The 27,439-nt window shown below is 44.7% G+C and overlaps 1 protein-coding gene and 1 long non-coding RNA gene across 3 annotated transcripts in view; one reads left to right on the forward strand and one right to left on the reverse strand.

Annotated features, from left to right (window-relative positions):
* The window catches only part of LOC149349122 (uncharacterized), a 289,139-nt gene that overhangs the window by 113,640 nt on the left and 148,060 nt on the right, over positions 1 to 27,439 (forward strand). The gene's annotated exons all lie outside the window — the stretch shown is intronic.
* Positions 14,826 to 26,312, reverse strand: LOC149349123 (uncharacterized). Of its 2 annotated transcripts, XR_016289382.1 has the most exons (4): positions 25,897 to 26,312; positions 25,131 to 25,221; positions 15,089 to 15,274; positions 14,826 to 15,050 (listed from the first exon to the last, which is right to left on the reverse strand). It is a non-coding gene; the product is annotated as an uncharacterized LOC149349123 (long non-coding RNA). The 2 variants fall into 2 exon arrangements; XR_016289381.1 differs by having other exon boundaries at positions 14,826 to 15,274.

The following is a 27,439-nucleotide window of genomic DNA, read 5'->3' on the forward strand; positions in this document are numbered from 1 at the left end:
TGCCTAAAATGGGAAGAAGCGCCACTTCCCATGAATATGTTCATACAAGTATTTTGCAATAATTCACAACAGCCTCACAAATGCCGCCAAAACCCACCCCATTGGTTTTCTTTGCCAGTCTTTACTTCACGCTGTGCGCCGGTGACAAGCTGTAAAAGCGGGATTTTGCCTAAAATGGGAAGACGCGCCACTTCCCATGAATATGTTCATACAAGTATTTTGCAATAATTCACAACTGCCTCACAAATGCCGCCAAAACCCACCCCATTGGTTTTCTTTGCCAGTCTTAACTGCCCGCTGTGAGCCGGTGAAAAGCTGTAAAAGCAGGATTTTGCCTAAAATGGGAAGACGCGCCACTTCCCATGAATATGTTCATACAAGTATTTTGCAATAATTCACAACTGCCTCACAAATGCCGCCAAAACCCACCCCATTGGTTTTCTTTGCCAGTCTTAACTGCCCGCTGTGAGCCGGTGACGAGCTGTAAAAGCAGGATTTTGCATAAAATGGGAAGAAGCGCCACTTCCCATGAATATGTTCATACAAGTATTTTGCAATAATTCACAACTGCCTCACAAATGCCGCCAAAACCCACCCCATTGGTTTTCTTTGCCAGTCTTTACTTCACGCTGTGCGCCGGTGACAAGCTGTAAAAGCAGGATTTTGCCTAAAATGGGAAGACGCGCCACTTCCCATGAATATGTTCATACAAGTATTTTGCAATAACTCACAACTGCCTCACAAATGCCGCCAAAACCCACCCCATTGGTTTTCTTTGCCAGTCTTAACTGCCCGCTGTGAGCCGGTGAAAAGCTGTAAAAGCAGGATTTTGCCTAAAATGGGAAGACGCGCCACTTCCCATGAATATGTTCATACAAGTATTTTGCAATAATTCACAACTGCCTCACAAATGCCGCCAAAACCCACCCCATTGGTTTTCTTTGCCAGTCTTAACTGCCCGCTGTGAGCCGGTGACGAGCTGTAAAAGCAGGATTTTGCATAAAATGGGAAGAAGCGCCACTTCCCATGAATATGTTCATACAAGTATTTTGCAATAATTCACAACTGCCTCACAAATGCCGCCAAAACCCACCCCATTGGTTTTCTTTGCCAGTCTTTACTTCACGCTGTGCGCCGGTGACAAGCTGTAAAAGCAGGATTTGGCTAAAATGGGAAGACGCGCCACTTCCCATGAATATGTTCATACAAGTATTTTGCAATAATTCACAACTGCCTCACAAATGCCGCCAAAACCCACCCCATTGGTTTTCTTTGCCAGTCTTAACTGCCCGCTGTGAGCCGGTGACAAGCTGTAAAAGCAGGATTTTGCCTAAAATGGGAAGAAGCGCCACTTCCCATGAATATGTTCATACAAGTATTTTGCAATAATTCACAACTGCCTCACAAATGCCGCCAAAACCCACCCCATTGGTTTTCTTTGCCAGTCTTAACTGCCCGCTGTGAGCCGGTGACGAGCTGTAAAAGCAGGATTTTGCCTAAAATGGGAAGACGCGCCACTTCCCATGAATATGTTCATACAAGTATTTTGCAATAATTCACAACTGCCTCACAAATGCCGCCAAAACCCACCCCATTGGTTTTCTTTGCCAGTCTTAACTGCCCGCTGTGAGCCGGTGACAAGCTGTAAAAGCAGGATTTTGCCTAAAATGGGAAGACGCGCCACTTCCCATGAATATGTTCATACAAGTATTTTGCAATAATTCACAACTGCCTCACAAATGCCGCCAAAACCCACCCCATTGGTTTTCATTGCCAGTCTTTACTTCACGCTGTGCGCCGGTGACGAGCTGTAAAAGCAGGATTTTGCCTAAAATGGGAAGACGCGCCACTTCCCATGAACATGTTCATACAAGTATTTTGCAATAATTCACAACTGCCTCACAAATGCCGCCAAAACCCACCCCATTGGTTTTCTTTGCCAGTCTTTACTTCACGCTGTGCGCCGGTGACAAGCTGTAAAAGCAGGATTTTGCCTAAAATAGGAAGACGCGCCACTTCCCATGAATATGTTCATACAAGTATTTTGCAATAATTCACAACTGCCTCACAAATGCCGCCAAAACCCACCCCATTGGTTTTCTTTGCCAGTCTTTACTTCACGCTGTGCGCCGGTGACGAGCTGTAAAAGCAGGATTTTGCCCAAAATGGGAAGACGCGCCACTTCCCATGAATATGTTCATACAAGTATTTTGCAATAATTCACAACTGCCTCACAAATGCCGCCAAAACCCACCCCATTGGTTTTCTTTGCCAGTCTTAACTGCCCGCTGTGAGCCGGTGACAAGCTGTAAAAGCAGGATTTTGCCTAAAATGGGAAGACGCGCCACTTCCCATGAATATGTTCATACAAGTATTTTGCAATAATTCACAACTGCCTCACAAATGCCGCCAAAACCCACCCCATTGGTTTTCTTTGCCAGTCTTTACTTCACGCTGTGCGCCGGTGACAAGCTGTAAAAGCAGGATTTCGCCTAAAATGGGAAGAAGCGCCACTTCCCATGAATATGTTCATACAAGTATTTTGCAATAATTCACAACTGCCTCACAAATGCCGCCAAAACCCACCCCATTGGTTTTCTTTGCCAGTCTTTACTTCACGCTGTGCGCCGGTGACAAGCTGTAAAAGCAGGATTTTGCCTAAAATGGGAAGACGCGCCACTTCCCATGAATATGTTCATACAAGTATTTTGCAATAATTCACAACTGCCTCACAAATGCCGCCAAAACCCACCCCATTGGTTTTCTTTGCCAGTCTTAACTGCCCGCTGTGAGCCGGTGAAAAGCTGTAAAAGCAGGATTTTGCCTAAAATGGGAAGACGCGCCACTTCCAATGAATATGTTCATACAAGTATTTTGCAATAATTCACAACTGCCTCACAAATGCCGCCAAAACCCAACCCATTGGTTTTCTTTGCCAGTCTTTACTTCACGCTGTGCGCCGGTGACAAGCTGTAAAAGCAGGATTTTGCCTAAAATGGGAAGACGCGCCACTTCCCATGAATATGTTCATACAAGTATTTTGCAATAATTCACAACTGCCTCACAAATGCCGCCAAAACCCACCCCATTGGTTTTCCTTGCCAGTCTGAACTGCCCGCTGTGCGCCGGTGACAAGCTGTAAAAGCAGGATTTTGCCTAAAATGGGAAGAAGCGCCACTTCCCATGAATATGTTCATACAAGTATTTTGCAATAATTCACAACTGCCTCACAAATGCCGCCAAAACCCACCCCATTGGTTTTCTTTGCCAGTCTTAACTGCCCGCTGTGCGCCGGTGACGAGCTGTAAAAGCAGGATTTTGCATAAAATGGGAAGAAGCGCCACTTCCCATGAATATGTTCATACAAGTATTTTGCAATAATTCACAACTGCCTCACAAATGCCGCCAAAACCCACCCCATTGGTTTTCTTTGCAAGTCTTAACTGCCCGCTGTGAGCCGGTGACAAGCTGTAAAAGCAGGATTTTGCCTAAAATGGGAAGACGCGCCACTTCCCATGAATATGTTCATACAAGTATTTTGCAATAATTCACAACTGCCTCACAAATGCCGCCAAAACCCACCCCATTGGTTTTCTTTGCCAGTCTTTACTTCACGCTGTGCGCCGGTGACAAGCTGTAAAAGCAGGATTTTGCCTAAAATGGGAAGACGCGCCACTTCCCATGAATATGTTCATACAAGTATTTTGCAATAATTCACAACTGCCTCACAAATGCCGCCAAAACCCACCCCATTGGTTTTCTTTGCCAGTCTTAACTGCCCGCTGTGAGCCGGTGAAAAGCTGTAAAAGCAGGATTTTGCCTAAAATGGGAAGACGCGCCACTTCCAATGAATATGTTCATACAAGTATTTTGCAATAATTCACAACTGCCTCACAAATGCCGCCAAAACCCAACCCATTGGTTTTTTTTGCCAGTCTTTACTTCACGCTGTGCGCCGGTGACAAGCTGTAAAAGCAGGATTTTGCCTAAAATGGGAAGACGCGCCACTTCCCATGAATATGTTCATACAAGTATTTTGCAATAATTCACAACTGCCTCACAAATGCCGCCAAAACCCACCCCATTGGTTTTCCTTGCCAGTCTGAACTGCCCGCTGTGCGCCGGTGACAAGCTGTAAAAGCAGGATTTTGCCTAAAATGGGAAGAAGCGCCACTTCCCATGAATATGTTCATACAAGTATTTTGCAATAATTCACAACTGCCTCACAAATGCCGCCAAAACCCACCCCATTGGTTTTCTTTGCCAGTCTTAACTGCCCGCTGTGCGCCGGTGACGAGCTGTAAAAGCAGGATTTTGCATAAAATGGGAAGAAGCGCCATTTCCCATGAATATGTTCATACAAGTATTTTGCAATAATTCACAACTGCCTCACAAATGCCGCCAAAACCCACCCCATTGGTTTTCTTTGCCAGTCTTAACTGCCCGCTGTGAGCCGGTGACAAGCTGTAAAAGCAGGATTTTGCCTAAAATGGGAAGACGCGCCACTTCCCATGAATATGTTCATACAAGTATTTTGCAATAATTCACAACTGCCTCACAAATGCCGCCAAAAGCCACCCCATTGGTTTTCTTTGCCAGTCTTTACTTCACGCTGTGCGCCGGTGACGAGCTGTAAAAGCAGGATTTTGCCTAAAATGGGAAGACGCGCCACTTCCCATGAATATGTTCATACAAGTATTTTGCAATAATTCACAACTGCCTCACAAATGCCGCCAAAACCCACCCCATTGGTTTTCTTTGCCAGTCTTTACTTCACGCTGTGCGCCGGTGACAAGCTGTAAAAGCAGGATTTTGCCTAAAATAGGAAGACGCGCCACTTCCCATGAATATGTTCATACAAGTATTTTGCAATAATTCACAACTGCCTCACAAATGCCGCCAAAACCCACCCCATTGGTTTTCTTTGCCAGTCTTTACTTCATGCTGTGCGCCGGTGACGAGCTGTAAAAGCAGGATTTTGCCCAAAATGGGAAGACGCGCCACTTCCGATGAATATGTTCATACAAGTATTTTGCAATAATTCACAACTGCCTCACAAATGCCGCCAAAACCCACCCCATTGGTTTTCTTTGCCAGTCTTAACTGCCCGCTGTGAGCCGGTGACAAGCTGTAAAAGCAGGATTTTGCCTAAAATGGGAAGACGCGCCACTTCCAATGAATATGTTCATACAAGTATTTTGCAATAATTCACAACTGCCTCACAAATGCCGCCAAAACCCACCCCATTGGTTTTCTTTGCCAGTCTTTACTTCACGCTGTGCGCCGGTGACAAGCTGTAAAAGCAGGATTTTGCCTAAAATGGGAAGAAGCGCCACTTCCCATGAATATGTTCATACAAGTATTTTGCAATAATTCACAACTGCCTCACAAATGCCGCCAAAACCCACCCCATTGGTTTTCTTTGCCAGTCTTTACTTCACGCTGTGCGCCGGTGACAAGCTGTAAAAGCAGGATTTTGCCTAAATAGGGAAGACGCGCCACTTCCCATGAATATGTTCATACAAGTATTTTGCAATAATTCACAACTGCCTCACAAATGCCGCCAAAACCCACCCCATTGGTTTTCTTTGCCAGTCTTAACTGCCCGCTGTGAGCCGGTGAAAAGCTGTAAAAGCAGGATTTTGCCTAAAATGGGAAGACGCGCCACTTCCCATGAATATGTTCATACAAGTATTTTGCAATAATTCACAACTGCCTCACAAATGCCGCCAAAACCCACCCCATTGGTTTTCTTTGCCAGTCTTAACTGCCCGCTGTGAGCCGGTGACGAGCTGTAAAAGCAGGATTTTGCATAAAATGGGAAGAAGCGCCACTTCCCATGAATATGTTCATACAAGTATTTTGCAATAATTCACAACTGCCTCACAAATGCCGCCAAAACCCACCCCATTGGTTTTCTTTGCCAGTCTTTACTTCACGCTGTGCGCCGGTGACAAGCTGTAAAAGAATGATTTTGCCTAAAATGGGAAGACGCGCCACTTCCCATGAATATGTTCATACAAGTATTTTGCAATAATTCACAACTGCCTCACAAATGCCGCCAAAACCCACCCCATTGGTTTTCTTTGCCAGTCTTAACTGCCCGCTGTGAGCCGGTGACAAGCTGTAAAAGCAGGATTTTGCCTAAAATGGGAAGACGCGCCACTTCCCATGAATATGTTCAAACAAGTATTTTGCAATAATTCACAACTGCCTCACAAATGCCGCCAAAACCCACCCCATTGGTTTTCTTTGCCAGTCTTAACTGCCCGCTTTGAGCCGGTGACGAGCTGTAAAAGCAGGATTTTGCCTAAAATGGGAAGACGCGCCACTTCCCATGAATATGTTCATACAAGTATTTTGCCATAATTCACAACTGGCTCACAAATGCCGCCAAAACCCACCCCATTGGTTTTCTTTGCCAGTCTTAACTGCCCGCTGTGAGCCCGTGACAAGCTGTAAAAGCAGGATTTTGCCTAAAATGGGAAGACGCGCCACTTCCCATGAATATGTTCATACAAGTATTTTGCAATAATTCACAACTGCCTCACAAATGCCGCCAAAACCCACCCCATTGGTTTTCTTTGCCAGTCTTTACTTCACGCTGTGCGCCGGTGACGAGCTGTAAAAGCAGGATTTTGTCTAAAATGGGAAGACGCGCCACTTCCCATGAATATGTTCATACAAGTATTTTGCAATAATTCACAACTGCCTCACAAATGCCGCCAAAACCCACCCCATTGGTTTTCTTTGCCAGTCTTTACTTCACGCTGTGCGCCGGTGACAAGCTGTAAAAGCAGGATTTTGCCTAAAATAGGAAGACGCGCCGCTTCCCATGAATATGTTCACACAAGTATTTTGCAATAATTCACAACTGCCTCACAAATGCCGCCAAAACCCACCCCATTGGTTTTCTTTGCCAGTCTTTACTTCACGCTGTGCGCCGGTGACGAGCTGTAAAAGCAGGATTTTGCCCAAAATGGGAAGACGCGCCACTTCCCATGAATATGTTCATACAAGTATTTTGCAATAATTCACAACTGCCTCACAAATGCCGCCAAAACCCACCCCATTGGTTTTCTTTGCCAGTATTAACTGCCCGCTGTGAGCCGGTGACAAGCTGTAAAAGCAGGATTTTGCCTAAAATGGGAAGACGCGCCACTTCCCATGAATATGTTCATACAAGTATTTTGCAATAATTCACAACTGCCTCACAAATGCCGCCAAAACCCACCCCATTGGTTTTCTTTGCCAGTCTTTACTTCACGCTGTGCGCCGGTGACAAGCTGTAAAAGCAGGATTTTGCCTAAAATGGGAAGACGCGCCACTTCCCATGAATATGTTCATACAAGTATTTTGCCATAATTCACAACTGGCTCACAAATGCCGCCAAAACCCACCCCATTGGTTTTCTTTGCCAGTCTTAACTGCCCGCTGTGAGCCGGTGACAAGCTGTAAAAGCAGGATTTTGCCTAAAATGGGAAGACGCGCCACTTCCCATGAATATGTTCATACAAGTATTTTGCAATAATTCACAACTGCCTCACAAATGCCGCCAAAACCCACCCCATTGGTTTTCTTTGCCCGTCTGAACTGCCCGCTGTGCGCCGGTCCCAAGCTGTAAAAGCAGGATTTTGCCTAAAATGGGAAGAAGCGCCACTTCCCATGAATATGTTCATACAAGTATTTTGCAATAATTCACAACTGCCTCACAAATGCCGCCAAAACCCACCCCATTGGTTTTCTTTGCCAGTCTTAACTGCCCGCTGTGCGCCGGTGACAAGCTGTAAAAGCAGGATTTTGCATAAAATGGGAAGAAGCGCCACTTCCCATGAATATGTTCATACAAGTATTTTGCAATAATTCACAACTGCCTCACAAATGCCGCCAAAACCCACCCCATTGGTTTTCTTTGCCAGTCTGAACTGCCCGCTGTGAGCCGGTGACAAGCTGTAAAAGCAGGATTTTGCCTAAAATGGGAAGAAGCGCCACTTCCCATGAATATGTTCATACAAGTATTTTCCAATAATTCACAACTGCATCACAAATGCCGCCAAAACCCACCCCATTGGTTTTCTTTGCCAGTCTTAACTGCCCGCTGTGCGCCGGTGACGAGCTGTAAAAGCAGGATTTTGCCTAAAATGGGAAGACGCGCCAGTTCCCATGAATATGTTCATACAAGTATTTTGCAATAATTCACAACTGCCTCACAAATGCCGCCAAAACCCACCCCATTGGTTTTCTTTGCCAGTCTTAACTGCCCGCTGTGCGCCGGTGACGAGCTGTAAAAGCAGGATTTTGCATAAAATGGGAAGAAGCGCCACTTCCCATGAATATGTTCATACAAGTATTTTGCAATAATTCACAACTGCCTCACAAATGCCGCCAAAACCCACCCATTGGTTTTCTTTGCCAGTCTTAACTGCCCGCTGTGCGCCGGTGACGAGCTGTAAAAGCAGGATTTTGCATAAAATGGGAAGAAGCGCCACTTCCCATGAATATGTTCATACAAGTATTTTGCAATAATTCACAACTGCCTCACAAATGCCGCCAAAACCCACCCCATTGGTTTTCTTTGCCAGTCTGAACTGCCCGCTGTGAGCCGGTGACAAGCTGTAAAAGCAGGATTTTGCCTAAAATGGGAAGAAGCGCCACTTCCCATGAATATGTTCATACAAGTATTTTGCAATAATTCACAACTGCATCACAAATGCCGCCAAAACCCACCCCATTGGTTTTCTTTGCCAGTCTTAACTGCCCGCTGTGCGCCGGTGACGAGCTGTAAAAGCAGGATTTTGCCTAAAATGGGAAGACGCGCCAGTTCCCATGAATATGTTCATACAAGTATTTTGCAATAATTCACAACTGCCTCACAAATGCCGCCAAAACCCACCCCATTGGTTTTCTTTGCCAGTCTTAACTGCCCGCTGTGCGCCGGTGACAAGCTGTAAAAGCAGGATTTTGCCTAAAATGGGAAGACGCGCCACTTCCCATGAATATGTTCATACAAGTATTTTGCCATAATTCACAACTGGCTCACAAATGCCGCCAAAACCCACCCCATTGGTTTTCTTTGCCAGTCTTAACTGCCCGCTGTGAGCCAGTGACAAGCTGTAAAAGCAGGATTTTGCCTAAAATGGGAAGACGCGCCACTTCCCATGAATATGTTCATACAAGTATTTTGCAATAATTCACAACTGCCTCACAAATGCCGCCAAAACCCACCCCATTGGTTTTCTTTGCCAGTCTTAACTGCCCGCTGTGCGCCGGTGACGAGCTGTAAAAGCAGGATGTTGCCTAAAATGGGAAGACGCGCCAGTTCCCATGAATATGTTCATACAAGTATTTTGCAATAATTCACAACTGCCTCACAAATGCTGCCAAAACCCACCCCATTGGTTTTCTTTGCCAGTCTTAACTGCCCGCTGTGCACCGGGACGAGCTGTAAAAGCAGGATTTTGCCTAAAATGGGAAGACGCGCCAGTTCCCATGAATACGTTCATACAAGTATTTTGCAATAATTCACAACTGCCTCACAAATGCCGCCAAAACCCACCCCATTGGTTTTCTTTTCCAGTCTTAACTGCCCGCTGTGAGCCGGTGACAAGCTGTAAAAGCAGGATTTTGCCTAAAATGGGAAGACGCGCCACTTCCCATGAATATGTTCATACAAGTATTTTGCAATAATTCACAACTGCCTCACAAATGCCGCCAAAACCCACCCCATTGGTTTTCTTTGCCAGTCTTAACTGCCCGCTGTGAGCCGGTGACGAGCTGTAAAAGCAGGATTTTGCCTAAAATGGGAAGACGCGCCAGTTCCCATGAATATGTTCATACAAGTATTTTGCAATAATTCACAACTGCCTCACAAATGCCGCCAAAACCCACCCCATTGGTTTTCTTTGCCAGTCTTAACTGCCCGCTGTGCGCCGGTGACAAGCTGTAAAAGCAGGATTTTGCCGAAAATGGGAAGACGCGCCAGTTCCCATGAATATGTTCATACAAGTATTTCGCATAATTCACAACTGCCTCACAAATGCCGCCAAAACCCACCCCATTGGTTTTCTTTGCCAGTCTTAACTGCCCGCTGTGCGCCGGTGACGAGCGGTAAAAGCAGGATTTTGCACAAAATGGGAAGACGCGCCACTTCCCATGAATATGTTCATACAAGTATTTTGCCATAATTCACAACTGGCTCACAAATGCCGCCAAAACCCACCCCATTGGTTTTCTTTGCCAGTCTTAACTGCCCGCTGTGAGCCGGTGACAAGCTGTAAAAGCAGGATTTTGCCTAAAATGGGAAGACGCGCCAGTTCCCATGAATATGTTCATACAAGTATTTTGCAATAATTCACAACTGCCTCACAAATGCCGCCAAAACCTACCCCATTGGTTTTCTTTGCCAGTCTTAACTGCCCGCTGTGCGCCGGTGACGAGCTGTAAAAGCAGGATTTTGCCTAAAATGGGAAGACGCGCCAGTTCCCATGAATATGTTCATACAAGTATTTTGCAATAATTCACAACTGCCTCACAAATGCCGCCAAAACCCACCCCATTGGTTTTCTTTGCCAGTCTTAACTGCCCGCTGTGCGCCGGTGACAAGCTGTAAAAGCAGGATTTTGCCTAAAATGGGAAGACGCGCCACTTCCCATGAATATGTTCATACAAGTATTTTGCCGTAATTCACAACGGGCTCACAAATGCCGCCAAAACCCACCCCATTAGTTTTCTTTGCCAGTCTTAACTGCCCGCTGTGCGCCGGTCACGAGCTGTAAAAGCAGGATTTTGCCTAAAATGGGAAGACGCGCCACTTCCCATGAATACGTTCATACAAGTATTTTGCAATAATTCACAACTGCCTCACAAATGCCGCCAAAACCCACCCCATTGGTTTTCTTTGCCAGTCTTAACTGCCCGCTGTGAGCCGGTGACAAGCTGTAAAAGCAGGATTTTGCCTAAAATGGGAAGACGCGCCACTTCCCATGAATATGTTCATACAAGTATTTTGCAATAATTCACAACTGCCTCACAAATGCCGCCAAAACCCACCCCATTGGTTTTCTTTGCCAGTCTGAACTGCCCGCTGTGCGCCGGTGACAAGCTGTAAAAGCAGGATTTTGCCTGAAATGGGAAGAAGCGCCACTTCCCATGAATATGTTCATACAAGTATTTTGCAATAATTCACAACTGCCTCACAAATGCCGCCAAAACCCACCCCATTGGTTTTCTTTGCCAGTCTTAACTGCCCGCTGTGCGCCGGTGACGAGCTGTAAAAGCAGGATTTTGCATAAAATGGGAAGAATCGCCACTTCCCATGAATATGTTCATACAAGTATTTTGCAATAATTCACAACTGCCTCACAAATGCCGCCAAAACCCACCCCATTGGTTTTCTTTGCCAGTCTGAACTGCCCGCTGTGAGCCGGTGACAAGCTGTAAAAGCAGGATTTTGCCTAAAATGGGAAGAAGCGCCACTTCCCATGAACATGTTCATACAAGTATTTTGCAATAATTCACAACTGCATCACAAATGCCGCCAAAACCCACCCCATTGGTTTTCTTTGCCAGTCTTAACTGCCCGCTGTGCGCCGGTGACGAGCTGTAAAAGCAGGATTTTGCCTAAAATGGGAAGACGCGCCAGTTCCCATGAATATGTTCATACAAGTATTTTGCAATAATTCACAACTGCCTCACAAATGCCGCCAAAACCAACCCCATTGGTTTTCTTTGCCAGTCTGAACTGCCCGCTGTGCGCCGGTGACAACCTGTAAAAGCAGGATTTTGCCTAAAATGGGAAGAAGCGCCACTTCCCATGAATATGTTCATACAAGTATTTTGCAATAATTCACAACTGCCTCACAAATGCCGCCAAAACCCACCCCATTGGTTTTCTTTGCCAGTCTTAACTGCCCGCTGTGCGCCGGTAACGAGCTGTAAAAGCAGGATTTTGCATAAAATGGGAAGAAGCGCCACTTCCCATGAATATGTTCATACAAGTATTTTGCAATAATTCACAACTGCATCACAAATGCCGCCAAAACCCACCCCATTGGTTTTCTTTGCCAGTCTTAACTGCCCGCTGTGCGCCGGTGACGAGCTGTAAAAGCAGGATTTTGCCTAAAATGGGAAGACGCGCCAGTTCCCATGAATATGTTCATACAAGTATTTTGCAATAATTCACAACTGCCTCACAAATGCCGCCAAAACCCACCCCATTGGTTTTCTTTGCCAGTCTTAACTGCCCGCTGTGCGCCGGTGACAAGCTGTAAAAGCAGGATTTAGCCTGAAATGGGAAGACGCGCCACTTCCCATGAATATGTTCATACAAGTATTTTGCCATAATTCACAACTGGCTCACAAATGCCGCCAAAACCCACCCCATTGGTTTTCTTTGCCAGTCTTAACTGCCCGCTGTGAGCCGGTGACAAGCTGTAAAAGCAGGATTTTTCCTAAAATGGGAAGACGCGCCACTTCCCATGAATAAGTTCATACAAGTATTTTGCAATAATTCACAACTGCCTCACAAATGCCGGCAAAACCCACCCCATTGGTTTTCTTTGCCTGTCTGAACTGCCCGCTGTGCGCCGGTGACAAGCTGTAAAAGCAGGATTTTGCCTAAAATGGGAAGAAGCGCCACTTCCCATGAATATGTTCATACAAGTATTTTGCAATAATTCACAATTGCCTCACAAATGCCGCCAAAACCCACCCCATTGGTTTTCTTTGCCAGTCTTAACTGCCCGCTGTGCGCCGGTGACGAGCTGAAAAAGCAGGATTTTGCATAAAATGGGAAGAAGCGCCACTTCCCATGAATATGTTCATACAAGTATTTTGCAATAATTCACAACTGCCTCACAAATGCCGCCAAAACCCACCCCATTGGTTTTCTTTGCCAGTCTGAACTGCCCGCTGTGAGCCGGTGACAAGCTGTAAAAGCAGGATTTTGCCTAAAATGGGAAGAAGCGCCACTTCCCATGAATATGTTCATACAAGTATTTTGCAATAATTCACAACTGCCTCACAAATGCCGCCAAAACCCACCCCATTGGTTTTCGTTGCCAGTCTTAACTGCCCGCTGTGAGCCGGTGACAAGCTGTAAAAGCAGGATTTTGCATAAAATGGGAAGAAGCGCCACTTCCCATGAATATGTTCATACAAGTATTTTGCAATAATTCACAGCTGCCTCACAAATGCCGCCAAAACCCACCCCATTGGTTTTCGTTGCCAGTCTGAACTGCCCGCTGTGAGCCGGTGACAAGCTGTAAAAGCAGGATTTTGCATAAAATGGGAAGAAGCGCCACTTCCCATGAATATGTTCATACAAGTATTTTGCAATAATTCACAACTGCCTCACAAATGCCGCCAAAACCCACCCCATTGGTTTTCGTTGCCAGTCTTAACTGCCCGCTGTGAGCCGGTGACAAGCTGTAAAAGCAGGATTTTGCATAAAATGGGAAGAAGCGCCACTTCCCATGAATATGTTCATACAAGTATTTTGCAATAATTCACAACTGCCTCACAAATGCCGCCAAAACCCACCCCATTGGTTTTCGTTGCCAGTCTTAACTGCCCGCTGTGAGCCGGTGACAAGCTGTAAAGGCAGGATTTTGCATAAAATGGGAAGACGCGCCACTTCCCATGAATATGTTCATACAAGTATTTTGCAATAATTCACAACTGCCTCACAAATGCCGCCAAAACCCACCCCATTGGTTTTCGTTGCCAGTCTTAACTGCCCGCTGTGAGCCGGTGACAAGCTGTAAAAGCAGGATTTTGCATAAAATGGGAAGAAGCGCCACTTCCCATGAATATGTTCATACAAGTATTTTGCAATAATTCACAACTGCCTCACAAATGCCGCCAAAACCCACCCCATTGGTTTTCGTTGCCAGTCTTAACTGCCCGCTGTGAGCCGGTACCAAGCTGTAAAGGCAGGATTTTGCATAAAATGGGAAGACGCGCCACTTCCCATGAATATGTTCATACAAGTATTTTGCAATAATTCACAACTGCCTCACAAATGCCGCCAAAACCCACCCCATTGGTTTTCGTTGCCAGTCTTAACTGCCCGCTGTGAGCCGGTGACAAGCTGTAAAAGCAGGATTTTGCATAAAATGGGAAGAAGCGCCACTTCCCATGAATATGTTTATAGCGCCCGGCGACGCTATAAAGCGCCGGCGCTAAGATCGGCGTTACAGCGCGCGCTAGAAAGAGAATAAAGATGGACCGCGCGTGCTCGGGGCGCACGCCCGGCACGGGCAGTCCGGAACTAGAAGCCTGCCACGCTGGTCGTCTCTGTCTGGTGCTCCGCTGCGACCCCGCAAAATCCTCAACAGTGGTGACCCGGACGTGATATGACCGACCCCAGCAACCTACCGCCCTCAGGCGGCCTTCCGCCTTACGCTACACTGTAAAAAATAAAACACCTCTAAAGGAGTTTCCAGGTGTCTATAACTCGCACCCTTGCACCCGGCCCAGAAGGGTGTTTTGTGATTTCAATACACCTTTAACGTGGGGTGTTTCATGAAAGAACCAACCCGAAAATGATACAACTTGACCCAAAGGTGTTGAGGTGTATCACACGCTATTACCACCGAGCCACAGGAGTTTTATGCTTCTTACACCCCTACACCCTTCAGGAAAAAGTATGCAATGGGTTGATAATTTGTTCCCACTTTTATTACTTTTCTTAAGCGTTCTTTAAATTTACCATTATAACGCCTACGTATTGCAATATACCTGTATTACTGGAGCTCTTCATAGCAGTAAACAGGCTCTATGCACCTAAGAAAAACGTTTATTGACAAAACTCACAAAACTGCAGAAATGTTGAATGTTTTTATTAGAACAAAACATCCATAAAACAATGCACAAGAAGCTTCTCCAATGAATTCCTCACTGCCATCCAAAGAACTTAAAATTTTAAAGTACAACAGCACCATACCTGCTGTTATTGGGTTTATGGTGCTGCAAGAATAAGGTTCCATTGCACTTACTCTACCTCCTAATTTTTCAGAGCAAACAGAATGAAAAATTCATGCCTGTGCAGCCTTCTATACCAGCCTGAAGAAGGCTTGGACTGTGACGCTAACTCCCAGGAAAAAGCAAAAAAGCAAACTTAAGGCAGCTTATGCTGAACACCCATATTCCTGACATTATGGCAGTTGTGGAGTGAACCGCAGTGGTAAGCCTGCTGAGTAGTCATCCTCCCTCGACGAACAGGTTCTCAGCCACCTCAGGATTGTCTTCGGTGAACAGCATACATGGTGTGAGTCTGCATTTCAGACAAAAACAGTAAAATATTTCATATCAGTTTACACTGCTTAATGGTCCTTATAAATGCCAACATATTGCTCATTAACAATGTGTTTTATAATGCATGCTAACGCTAACAGAAAGAAGAAAATCTGTCCAAGTGGCAAGCAGGCGCCAGCTGTTATTTTTTGAACCATTCCAAAGAGGCCACACTGTGGTTTAGAAAAAATAGCTCTAAAGGGCATTATATAAACAATGTTTTAGCTAAAAAGCTAGATGTTATGAAATGGAATGAAGGTGGTCAGGCCATGCAATTAATTCTGCACGAACTGCTACAAGCTAGTGCAAACCACTGGCCTGCCTGGCGGGTAAACTGATTATAAAAGGCACAAAACATCATGACAACAAAGGCGAAAATAGAGCACTTCAAAATGCTTTACAATAAACCGAACAACAAGTAATGTGCAACATTCACTGTAACAGAAAGCACAGTATCTGATCAAAGTCAGCAATACGACCCCTTCTATGAGAGTGGTCAGCTGCAACTAACGCAAAGCATGCATTCATTATTAGACCAAGCAAGTGACATCTTGAAAGGCAGGCAACAGTGCTAAGTTAACATATCTCCCATGTCCGCAGCCAGTAAACTCAAAAATCCATCAAGCAAAATTTGCACAAGGCCACTAAACTACTACAAGAAAAGGAGCTCGGCCAGTTGGTGCATGAATCTTTGCAAAACCACGCCGGATAACAGGACACAGACAAGACAGGTGCAGCGATAACAACTTCGGAATTCATTGTTTAGTTTGCAATGAATACAGGAAGCATCATCCAAAATACAAAGAAGGAAAGTCATGGAATCGTCATTTTGTCAAATCTGTCTTGATTATTTATCCAGGTAGTTGATTTCTTTTTCGTTAGAGTTAGTGATGATGTGCTTAAACAGGTTGGACAATTCTTATGTACTATGCACGTCTGTTACATTTCCTCAGAATTTTACATTGTCGAAAGTGTGATATACACTCACAGTCCGATACGTGTCTTGGTAGCTTGCTACCATATCCTTTCTCAGTATTCCGACATGTTGCATTTGATAAATGTTAACATGCTGGCCTTATTTCCCAACACAGGACGCTCCGCGTGACGGAGGGATCTTGTAAACTAAGCCACTGTCGCATGCCATGAATTTGTCTCTGTGCTTCGTCTTATGCTGGGCTGTTTTTGAAGCACCTTTGCTAGGAGCATTGCATACTACGTTCAGCTACTTTCTGTGAAAAAGCAAATGAAGCCACTGCAAAGAACTTCCACAAGCTGCAAACGAACGTCAAGCCAACAACTTGACCAAACTAGGGCTGGTTGTGAAAAAGAGTGAGGGCCTATGCCTGAATGCCTTCTTTATGGCAACAACGCAATGATAACTGGCCTTTCAGAGTAGCTGTCTCTGAACAAGGATCGTGGCAGCAACCCTTAGGGCAGTATCTGCAAGAATTGCTCTCCTTGCTCACCGTGGAAGACCTTTTCCTGCTAAAGAAGCCAGAAGTGTCCGCATTCCTCTTGAACAGCCGTCTAGAAGGAGTGTCTTCTCATTGTCATCAAGGACTAACATTACACGCTGCCACATACCACCTTGTTTGAGACTGTAAGAGAAGGCATTGATTCAATGGGAGCAGCACGATTCCAGAACCAATGCAGAATTAATGCTGATAGATTCCTCGAGCTGCGAACCATCTATTATTTTAGTTTAATGACCTGCACACACAGTGGCAAGGAGTATGCACCAGTTCCTGTGTTGCACTAATTCTCATTGTCCTGCTAGCCTGTCAAGATAAAGATAGCCAACTATTAAAAAGCTTCGCATGACACCAATTTGATAATGACCTTCGAATTCTTGGACGACTTCCAAGTAATCCACAAGCTTCATAAACAAGGGCAACACAACGGCATTGTTCACATATTCAAGACCTTCTCCGAAGTCCTTGCTGGAGGTACAGCTTCTCGATCTATGGCTGCACATCAGAGAGGCCCATATGTGCTGGTGTTATGTTCCACAGTCGAAAAAAAGACTGTTGCTACTGGCACACTAAAAAATGTCTCAAACTGATTGTGTATTGACTGTCGACAGGAAAGCGTTGAGGCCCAACTAACATAGTTACCTGAAGCTAGTTTCCCGGATGACCTCGTCTGCAGCCTTCGCTTGAAGATAATGAAAGAAATTTGCTGATCCACCCCAACGAGGCTTCAGAAAGAAGAATGGAAGTTAGCTGTGACGGCATATGTGCATGGTATCAGCCACGCGCGAGAAAGTGGTCAGGCGAGCTGGTGTGAACTTACTAAACAAGGTGCCTAAGTCACTGTCGCATGCTGCGGATTTGACAGCCTTCTTTTATACCAGGCTCTCTTTGAAGCACTCTAGCTGGGCGTGTTGCATACTAAGTTCACATCAGCCTGCCTGACCACTTTCTTTAGTGCGTGGCTGATACCATGCACCTATGACCTTAATCACCGTGTTGCCCCCTACCCTACTGGCTTCCACGTACTGCTCTGGCTCCCTGCACACCATGTGGGCCTGGGTGAGAAGCTGCTGCCTCGTTACGTGGGTCCTTACCGCGTCTTCTCTTCAGGCAACTGAGCAATGTGACCTATGAAATCACGTCCCTGCACTCCCGCACTGTTCCCCCGGCCCCCTCCACAAAGCTCGTGCACGTCACCTGTCTTAAGCCCTACCATTCACACCACCTTAGGGCGCCCAGGGGCTGTGCTTCCTTCCGCGAGGCGGAGGGGATAGTGCTACAGTGCAAGTCGCAAGGCGAAGAGGACGTTGTTTTGACACTGGGCAGTTGACGACAACAGAGACGCTGCAGCTAGCGCTCGGGGTGACTTGGTTTGGGGTGCCTTCTGAGTGCAACCTGTTGCGCCTGCTGCTGAGCTAAACCCCATTATAATATGCTATGGCAGCTACGTTCCGTTCTGTCTGAAGCCTTTTAGAGGTAGATAGGCAAATTTCTTTAAACTGAAGCCAAGGCTGCAGATGAGGTCATCTGGGAAATCAGCTTCAGGTAGCCATGTCAGGTGGGCCTCAAGGCATTCTTGCTGACGGTCAATACACGAGCTATTTAGGATATTTTTCAGTGCGCCAGTAGCAACAGCCTTTTTTTCGACACTGGGAAGTAACGCCAGCACATATGGGCCTCTACAAAGTACAGCCATAGATCGGGAAGCTGTACCTCCAGTGGCATTTCTTTGGTCAGCTCAAAGTTAGCAAGAACTTCGGAGAAGGTCTTGAAGATGTCAACAATGACTTTGTGTTACCTTTGGTAATGAAGCTTGTGGATTACTAAGAAGTCGTCCACAAATCGGAAGGTCGTTATCAAACTGGTGCCATGCACAGCTTTTTAATAGTTGGCTATTTTGACAGGCTAGCAGCCCAATGAGAATTAGTGCAACGCTGGAACTGGTGCATACTCCCTGCCACTGTATGCACACATCATTAAACTTTACATAGGTAGAACGGAAGTAGATGGTTAGCAACTCGAGGAATCTATCCGCATTAATTCTGCACAGGTTCTGGAATTGTACTGCGCCCATTGAATTAATGCCTTCTCTTATCGTCTCAAACAAGGCAGCATTTAGCAGCGTGCAATGTAAGTCCTTGATCAGAATGAGATGACAATTCTTCTGTACAGCTGTTCGAGAGGAATGGGGACACTTCTGGCTTCTTTACCAGGAAGAGGTCTCCCACGGTGAACAAGGAGAGCAATTCTTACTGCCCTAAGGGTTGCTTCCTTGATCCTTGTTCAGCGACAATTACTCCGAAAGGTCAGTTATTGTTGCGTGTTTTTGCAATAGCGAAGGCATTCAGGCATAGGCCATCACTTTTCTTCATAGCCAGCACTAATTTGGACAAGTTGTTGGCTTGACACAAGTTTTTAGGTTTCGTTCTTCACTGTTTGGCGCTTGACCTTCTTTTGCAGCTTGCGGAAGTTCTTTGCGATGGATTCATTTGCTTTTTTGCAGAAAGTAGCTGAACGTAGTATGCAACGCGCCCAGCAAAGGTGCTTCAAAAACAGCCCAACACAAGATGAAGCACCGAAACAAATTCACAGCATGCGACTGTGGCTTAGTTTACGAGATCCCTCTCTCATGCAGAGCGTCGTATGTTGGGAAATAAGGTCAGCGTGTCAACATTTGTCTAATAGAACAAGTTGCCAATACTGAGACAGGATATAGTAGCAAACTAGCAAGACATGTGCCGAACTGTGAGTGCACTCCACACTTTCGATGATGTAAAATTCTTAGGAAATATAATTAACAGCTCATGCCGAGATATAAGAGACGTGCATGACACAAAAGAATTGTTTAACCTATGGAAGCACATCATCACTAACACCAACGAAAAAAGAAATTGACTATCTGGATAAATAATCCCGACAGATGTGACCAAATGATGATTCCATGACTTTCATTCTTTTGTATTTTGGATATTTCCTGTATTTATAGTGAGCAAAGCAATAAATTCCTCAATTGTTAGTCAGCGCAGTACCTGTGTCTTCCTGTCAGTGCCCTGTTACCCTGCACGCTGCTTTGCCTAGACTAATATACTATCACACATTAAGAGATGAAGTCTACATTTGGAAAAAGACCACAAGAGGTTCCAAGCTGTTTCCTTTCTGGTTCGCGTTCCCCTTCTTGGAGGCATACATGCACTACGTAGTGAACAAAAGTACAAAGTAGATAAATAGAATTGATCATCTTGCAAATATCACTACTGTAAAATGGTGTTAACAAATGGCCACATTCATCCTTAGGACGGATCTGCATTTCATCTGTCATTACATATGAAACATGAAACTACCTAGCAGCCAGGTGAATGAATACATTTTTCCCAGAAATTTACCAAAGGTACACACAGTGATACCATTCCAGTGGATCAGTTGAGTATGCTGCTCAGGAGCAGCAATATTCTTATGGGGTGAACGCTAGCAGCATAAAATATTGGCAACGCAATACAAGTTTGCATACAAGATGCGAAATAAATGGCATGATATGGAACCATTCCAATTATGCAAGCAGAAAAAATTGCATTCAACGTACACTGCAATATTAATCGAGCTACAAAAATAATATAAAGGCTTCTTCAAATCAGCGCACAGTTGGCATTTATATGCCATTGGGTCATTCCAAGCCAACTGTTCCAGGCTTAGCACTGAATCTTCGATTTCTTTAAAAAAATTCATGGCTTATTGCATTACTTAGGCAAACATTATCCCAGCTTGTTTTAGGCAGAGTAATTTTTTCCCGTCGTGGCCGCCATCTCATGTTTGAAAGTGATAGCCAAACGTAACCTTGCAAAAAAATTTGTAAAAAGAAACATTCTTACGCAGGACAATGAAGTTTCTGTTATATAAATTAAAGGTATTACATATCCAATGCAGTAAATTGAACTTATTTTGTTTTAAATAAAACATGTAATAAGTACAAAATATAAAAATTTGAAATCTTTTATCAAATTTTATGTTCTCACAGTAGTTATTCTATTTTCTAAGCTGTCGAGAAGGCAAAGGCGATAAAAATGTTTGAGAGAGCAAAACACGTAAGGCAAGCCAGCAAAAGCATTCTAAAGTCGAGAAAATTTGCTTTTTGTGACATATTCAGTAGTCTACTACATAATGAGGTGATCTTAATTAAATTATGAAAGAAAGTTAAACAGTACTATTTAATGGCATTTATTTTTAGTTTATTTGGAGCTCTTTTTTTGTTTTAAGCGAGAAAACAATCTTAAAAGTTGAGTCCCTGCGTTCAACATCGACACTGCTCAGTGCTTCCTTTTCACTCCGGCACACTTTGGCACCAGCTGTAAATTACACAAAACCAGCACTCCGCTGCCCGAATACAATGGTGTGCTGGTCTTCGATGCCACCAGCTTCAGCAATAAAGAAACCTGCTGAAGGATAGATTTACAAAAAGTAAAAATGAAGTGGCCACATGGCAGGACGGCTCTCGTTCCTCGACACAAACAGTACTCAGCCGGGAAGCACTTTAACGGCATTGGTGGAAGTGTGAGGCCCCCTGCAGCAACAGAAAGCATTCAGAGGCCATAGAAAGGTCAAACTGATCCTCTATAAGCTGTTTACATGGGCGGAGAAAACCATTAAGAGTGTCGTAGCCCTCTGGGTGCTCCAACAAATGATTCAAGAAAATAAAGGAGAACTGACTTGGCGGTTTACAAAAGTGCTACCATTAAAAGGAATATGCATTTTTCACCACATCAAGCCTTTATCTTTCTCTCAATGGTGCATGCTGGACTTAAGTCATGCTCGAGTTTAAACTAACAAAATTGAGCGAATATGCCAGCAGACTTCTCAAAACCAAAATATGAGGAGCATTTACATGGAGCACCGTGCAGCAAAGCTTTGTGTCTCCTTGATGCCGGCTCTAGCATGCACCGCAGTGTCGAGCAAGCAGCCAGCAATGCTGGGGTTGAAGGTAGAGACTCAAATTGCGAAATTATTTTCTCGCCTAAAACGAAAATTGCTGCAATTAAAATTTTAGAAATGTCAAAGCCATTAGAAAGTAAATGAGGCCAACCTCACTGTGCAACTGGTGGCTGAATATGCCTCAAAAATGGAATTTTTTTTAGCTGACTGACATGCCTCGCGTTTTTTTCATCTCTGAAACACTTTTATTCCATCCTTTGCCTTTTGGATAACCCAGAAAAATGGTTTAAATGACTGTTATGAGAACATAAATTGGATAAAAAATATCAATTTCCAATATTTCTGTACCTTCTTTCATGTTTTATACATGAGTCCAACTTATTGGATATGAAAGCACATCCTTTATTTACATGAAAAAGTTTCAGTCATGCGTAAAGCGTTTATTTTTAACATGTTTTTTTGCAAGACTTAGCTTTGCTATTGCTTGTAAACATAGGACGGTGGCCACGACATGAAACTTCTTTTTCTCTGCCAAGAACATGCTGGAAAAATCTTTGTCATGGTAATAAAATAAGCCATGATTTTTTTGTTTCTTTAAGAAATCAAGTGCAGTCGAGTGCAAAAGTCTGGATAAGGTGGCGTGGAATCACCTTATTCAGTATTGCACAGCAACAAAATACACAGGCTACTTATCACCAGGCATATAGCAGCTTCCATATAGGTCAATATATTGGCTGGACTTTAAGAGGCTTCTGTAACACTAGAAAAATTACAATTGCAAGTTACAAAGAGGACAGCAATCTGAATCTTTACATTGTACAGATGTATAACCCTGACACTGAGAACTCCCACTCCCCTACTTGGATCGTGGCATTGTTCCTGCCAGTCTACCTAATATAGTCCCCGCAATAGCATAATGAGTCGAGCATTTTGCCTTCTGTAGACGTGAGCAGCAAAGGAGACTTAATGCTGCTAATAACAAACATAAGCATCCTAAGAGTTTGGTAAGCTTGCAAAATTTAAGCTTGTTCGGTTCCAAAAAGATGCAATAGCAATCTGAATGGTCATTCATTCAAACCATGCGAATGCAATTGGTAAAATGGCTTCACAATGTAAAAAGTTACTTTCTTGAACTAGTCGGTACATGTTCGTCAGCATGAAGGGCACAGCATGGCAGTAATGGGATGAAAGAACTAGACAGACTCGGCGCTGACTGACGATTTTTATTGCTGCCACACAATAAAAAAGTGAAAAAAGGGCCCAACCAACATTTTTTTTGGAACAGTTTGCCTGCTTGCAAAACATGTGGCACTGCATTAAAGATTGTCTGCAAAGGGCAAAAATGCTGGCGAATAAAAACAAAAAAAGTGTTTAAAAATGTAGAAAAACCATTACTCTGCCGTCTAAACTGCTTAGGTAGCCTAGTTCTTTGCATGTGAGCACAACAGTAGGTTTCCTGATGCATTTGTCTTGCTCCTGACGGATCAAACGCATCAACAACAATCTCCCGCGTGTGCTGGTCCTTATGTAAGTGTACAGTATGGTTGGCTGAAAGCAGAGGCGCAGTTTTCACACGACAGCCAATATATGACCATATTGCTTTCGGGAGGTGGTTTTAAGGAGCTCTTGTGATCGCTCAGACAGTCGTTTAGGCATCTCCTGTTTGACTGATACAGCCCGTTCCGCGGGATAGCTCACTTCTGTGCGCCACATTTTTGGGGCACTTGTACATAAGAGAATTCTTGGTTCTTTTCGCATTCTGCAGGTGCCAACCCTTCACAGTTGACACTCTTGCAGAGACGTTGCAATTTGCTTGGAGCTGAGAATACTACTCGCACACCGGCCCTAGCTCCTATTCTTTTCAAGTTGTGAGACACGTGTGAGACGAGATTGTTGTTGATGCGTTTGATCCATCAGGAGCAAGACAAGTGTGTCAGCAAACATTCTATTGTGCTCACACGAAAAGAACAATACTTGGGGACAGCTTTCTGTGGCTATGCAGTGGAAGCTATGAGGGCAAGGCTTTTACAAGCGTGCCTCTTATCACACCGTCACGAGGGACAGAGATAGCTGTTTAAGCTGGCGTTGCGTGCTCGTACCTTCCACTGCATAGCCACAGAAAGCTGTCCCAGACTATAGGCTACCTTAGCAGCTTAGAAGGTAGAATAGTGATTTTTTCAACATTTGTTATTCTTTTGTTTTTATTCGCCAATGTTTGTTTTGCTTTATGTAGTCAATCTTTGATGCAGTGCCACGTGTCGGTAGTGCTCATTTTTCATCTATTTATTGCCCATGCTCTGCGCAGTTGAAATAATTGTGATGCCAGCTACTGCTACCTCAAAAAAAAAAGAACAGTGGGGTTATGAGCCACACAGTTAGCTATTCTGCTTTAACATAGACCGGACTGCCATAAGTGACTGTACAGGAAATAGAAGATGTATTAAATCCAAAAAGCCATTCAGCTTGCTCTTGCCTACATCTGTAAGTGTGCTCTTGGTGCCAGATGTCCCACAAACTAACCCTCTAGGCTTTCTATGCGACCGTTATCAATGGCTTTTAGTTGATTCTAGCTGCAGCTAACTAACTTGAATGCTGATGCTACAGTAAGGGTCTAGGTTTTTTTTTAATTATCACTCTTGATTGTCTAAGTATTCATACCTGCTTCTGCATTGGGCTTCTGACTGGCTTATTTAAATGAGTGTACCTGCAATATATTTGTCATACTGAGACCCCTACATATGCCCACATATATTTAGTTACAAAAGCAGGTCTTAAAGTGAGCACCCAGTGAGTAGGGGTTCTGTTTTAGCACAGCATTTTATTTTGCAGCACTTTTTGTAACAACCCATTTTCCATTATCAACAACTGATAACGACAATGTTTAGAAATTCCCGACTTCATGACACAAATAAAGATGCACCAAGAAGCTCTAGTTTTTGTCCTAATCCCATTCACATCATACAAAACAAACCCATCCACACATTTGGCACTTCATTTGCCGTCTCTTGGAATCCACTCCGTTGGTCCTCAAGTGTAACGGAGAGGATTCCAAGAGAAGGCAAACGTAGCAGTGGGCGGCAGGAAGTTAGGTGGGTGGATGAGGTGAAGACATTATGCGGTAGCACACTTTTTATCACCAAATGCTAGTACCAAGTTCGCAGGGATATGGTAGCCGCAGCTGGCAAAGGACTGCCTTTGCCCTGCAGTGGGTGTAATCAGGATGATGATGACGAGAAAACTACGTTCAACAACACTCAAACTGGTTTGCAATAACCCTATGCTGACAACGAACTAGCAAGGATGTACAAATAAATGAGGGCATGGTTAGGCTATGTACCCTGTTTCATGAAGGAGCTTGATGAAGGAAAGAAGGGAAAATGGCCCAAAAGAGAACCAAGCATACAACATAAAAAGAAGCTTGCAGCAAGAAATAAAACGCACCTTTGCTTCCATACTGCTCATGAATATTGCCCAGTGGCAACAAGGTGCAAGCTGTGGCTGTGGACTCCCATGTGGATGTAGATGTTTCCCCCTGCAGACATCCATTTAATACCATCACGATTACAGACCGCCAACATTCAGAAATTAGGTCACTATGGCCAAACAATGAAGCTTTTAAAAACTTGAAAAAGCAAGCTAAATATACCTAGCTGGCACAGCACAGGATTCTTTTATCTGGATGACGTTGTAAAAACAATTAAAAACCAAAATAGATAGCAGCGTCAACAAATTTATGCAAAAACCTGTCCTGATGCAAAAACGACCAGCGGTCAGCGCCTGCAGCACACAAAATTGAAAGCTTATCTCAGACGTCCCGCTGACGCAACGCATTTTACGCAGAGATACAGAATAGACCTTCCGCACGGGCGCAAAAATTACCATGTGCAGATAAACCGTAGGACAACGAATTTGACGAAATAGCGTTAAACGGCTTTAAATTTGACAGAACACACATACTAGAGCTCTTAAGTAGCATGAGGCAGTACTTTGCAACATTCGTTCCGTCAAAACAAAAACAGCTCTGAATAGAATGATTCTCGGCGAACTCTGTTCAGTGCTGCTTCTCTTCCTGGATACACGGAAAGAGCTGCCTGTCTGCAGATCTCGGCACTTTGGTAATAGAAGCGGCAAGCCTTGAGGCCGCTCTTCCGTAAAATATGCTTTGAATAATGCAAACCAGCATGCATGAAGACATAGGATTGCTTACCATTCGAGGCAGGTGCATAGCCGTGCCGAGCTGAAGTACGTCTCCAAACCACCGCAACGCTCGTGTTTTTCATTAACGCCGACTTCAGGACAACGTTTCTACATTACAAATGCATTGTGGTGCATAAACACGCTCACATTATAACTTCGCCCTTGCTTCCTGATATCAAACCTTCAAAACGTGAGCGAGCGTCGGCCTTTCTGCCAATCTACAACAAAGAAACGCATTCGGCAGAGCCTCCAAAGGCTGCTTCTGTTCCGATACGTGAGATACGAGTACTTGGACAGCAGTGAACGAACCTACGCACTACTCCAGTTATATATGCACAAAAAACACTTCAGTTCAATGCGGTACCTCGGAAAATGCGGTCGAAAACGCAGTTCACGTCAACCACTGAAGCACGCACACCACGACGCCGCGGCCCCACCACGTGACACACAACAGGCGGGAACATGGAGGAAGAAGAGCGGGAATAAATCAACAAAGGCCCGAAGGTACCGATGGCCGCCTAGCGGCGGAAATGCAGTTTCAGTTTCAGTTTTGAATTCAGTTTATTGGGCTTTTTACAGTGCGTACGTAAGCTAGAATGTATTTGCAGCACGGGAACAGCATACACAACGATTGCCAACAGTTACCAGCTACGGAAAATGCGAAGTGATTAAATTAGATATATTTCTTCGGATTCAAAAGTTACCATGAATCGGCCCCCTTGCCGTTTTTTTCTTTCACGTTCACTCCAGCGGCTGCAATTCGGTGGTGGCAAAATATATATTAAAAAAAGTGTAGCCTATATCGTCGTCGAAAGTGGAGGGAGCATGAAATGTATGGCAGGCAGGTCGTAGCACATTTTAGGACGGCGGCCTCACCGTCAAGCGACACCTTCGAAGCGCCGCACAGGGACGGTGCCAGGGGATTCGTGGTGAGGTAGCTCAGAGAGGTAGAAGATGGGCGGGAGGGCGCTAGGTTATGATGGATAGGCACAATGCCCCTAGGCCTGTGGCATTGCTCTTCATAAAATTAAATTAATCAACAAAACGCAGCGGTGATTGAGAGGAACACAGAAGGCCGAATGCGTACTGCAAGGTCTGATCGCGACAGATGTTTCTGCGGTCAAGTAGACCTTCGGCTCCCTTGGCGCTCTCATGGGCCCGCACAGCGTGCTTCCACTCGCGGCGCGCCTGTTACAAGATCAGCGGGAGGATGGAAATGTTCGCTTACGGTTCTAAAAGTTCTAGCTCATGTTCTATGTCCTGTGCGCTGCTGTGCGTAGACGATGTTCGCTAGTTTGTCCAGAACGGAAACCGGAAGCACTAAATGCCTAAATTGTCCGTGTGTTGTGCGAATGTGAGTGCTCGTTAAAGGACCCACGATTGCCGAAAATAGTATGTAGTCCTCCACTGCGGTGTCTCCGATAGCTCAGGTTTAGCTTTCAGACATTAAGCGCCGTATACCACAGCATTTTTTTGTAATGGGTTTGCACAGGTACCTACTGCTACTCGTTCAGTTTTTGTTCTCCTCCCTTTGATCTTTGAGCTTCTCAAGC

The sequence above is a fragment of the Amblyomma mixtum genome, chromosome 3, assembly GCF_055824585.1.
Source record: "Amblyomma mixtum isolate Tamu chromosome 3, ASM5582458v1, whole genome shotgun sequence".
Classification (NCBI taxonomy): Eukaryota; Metazoa; Arthropoda; class Arachnida; order Ixodida; family Ixodidae; genus Amblyomma; species Amblyomma mixtum.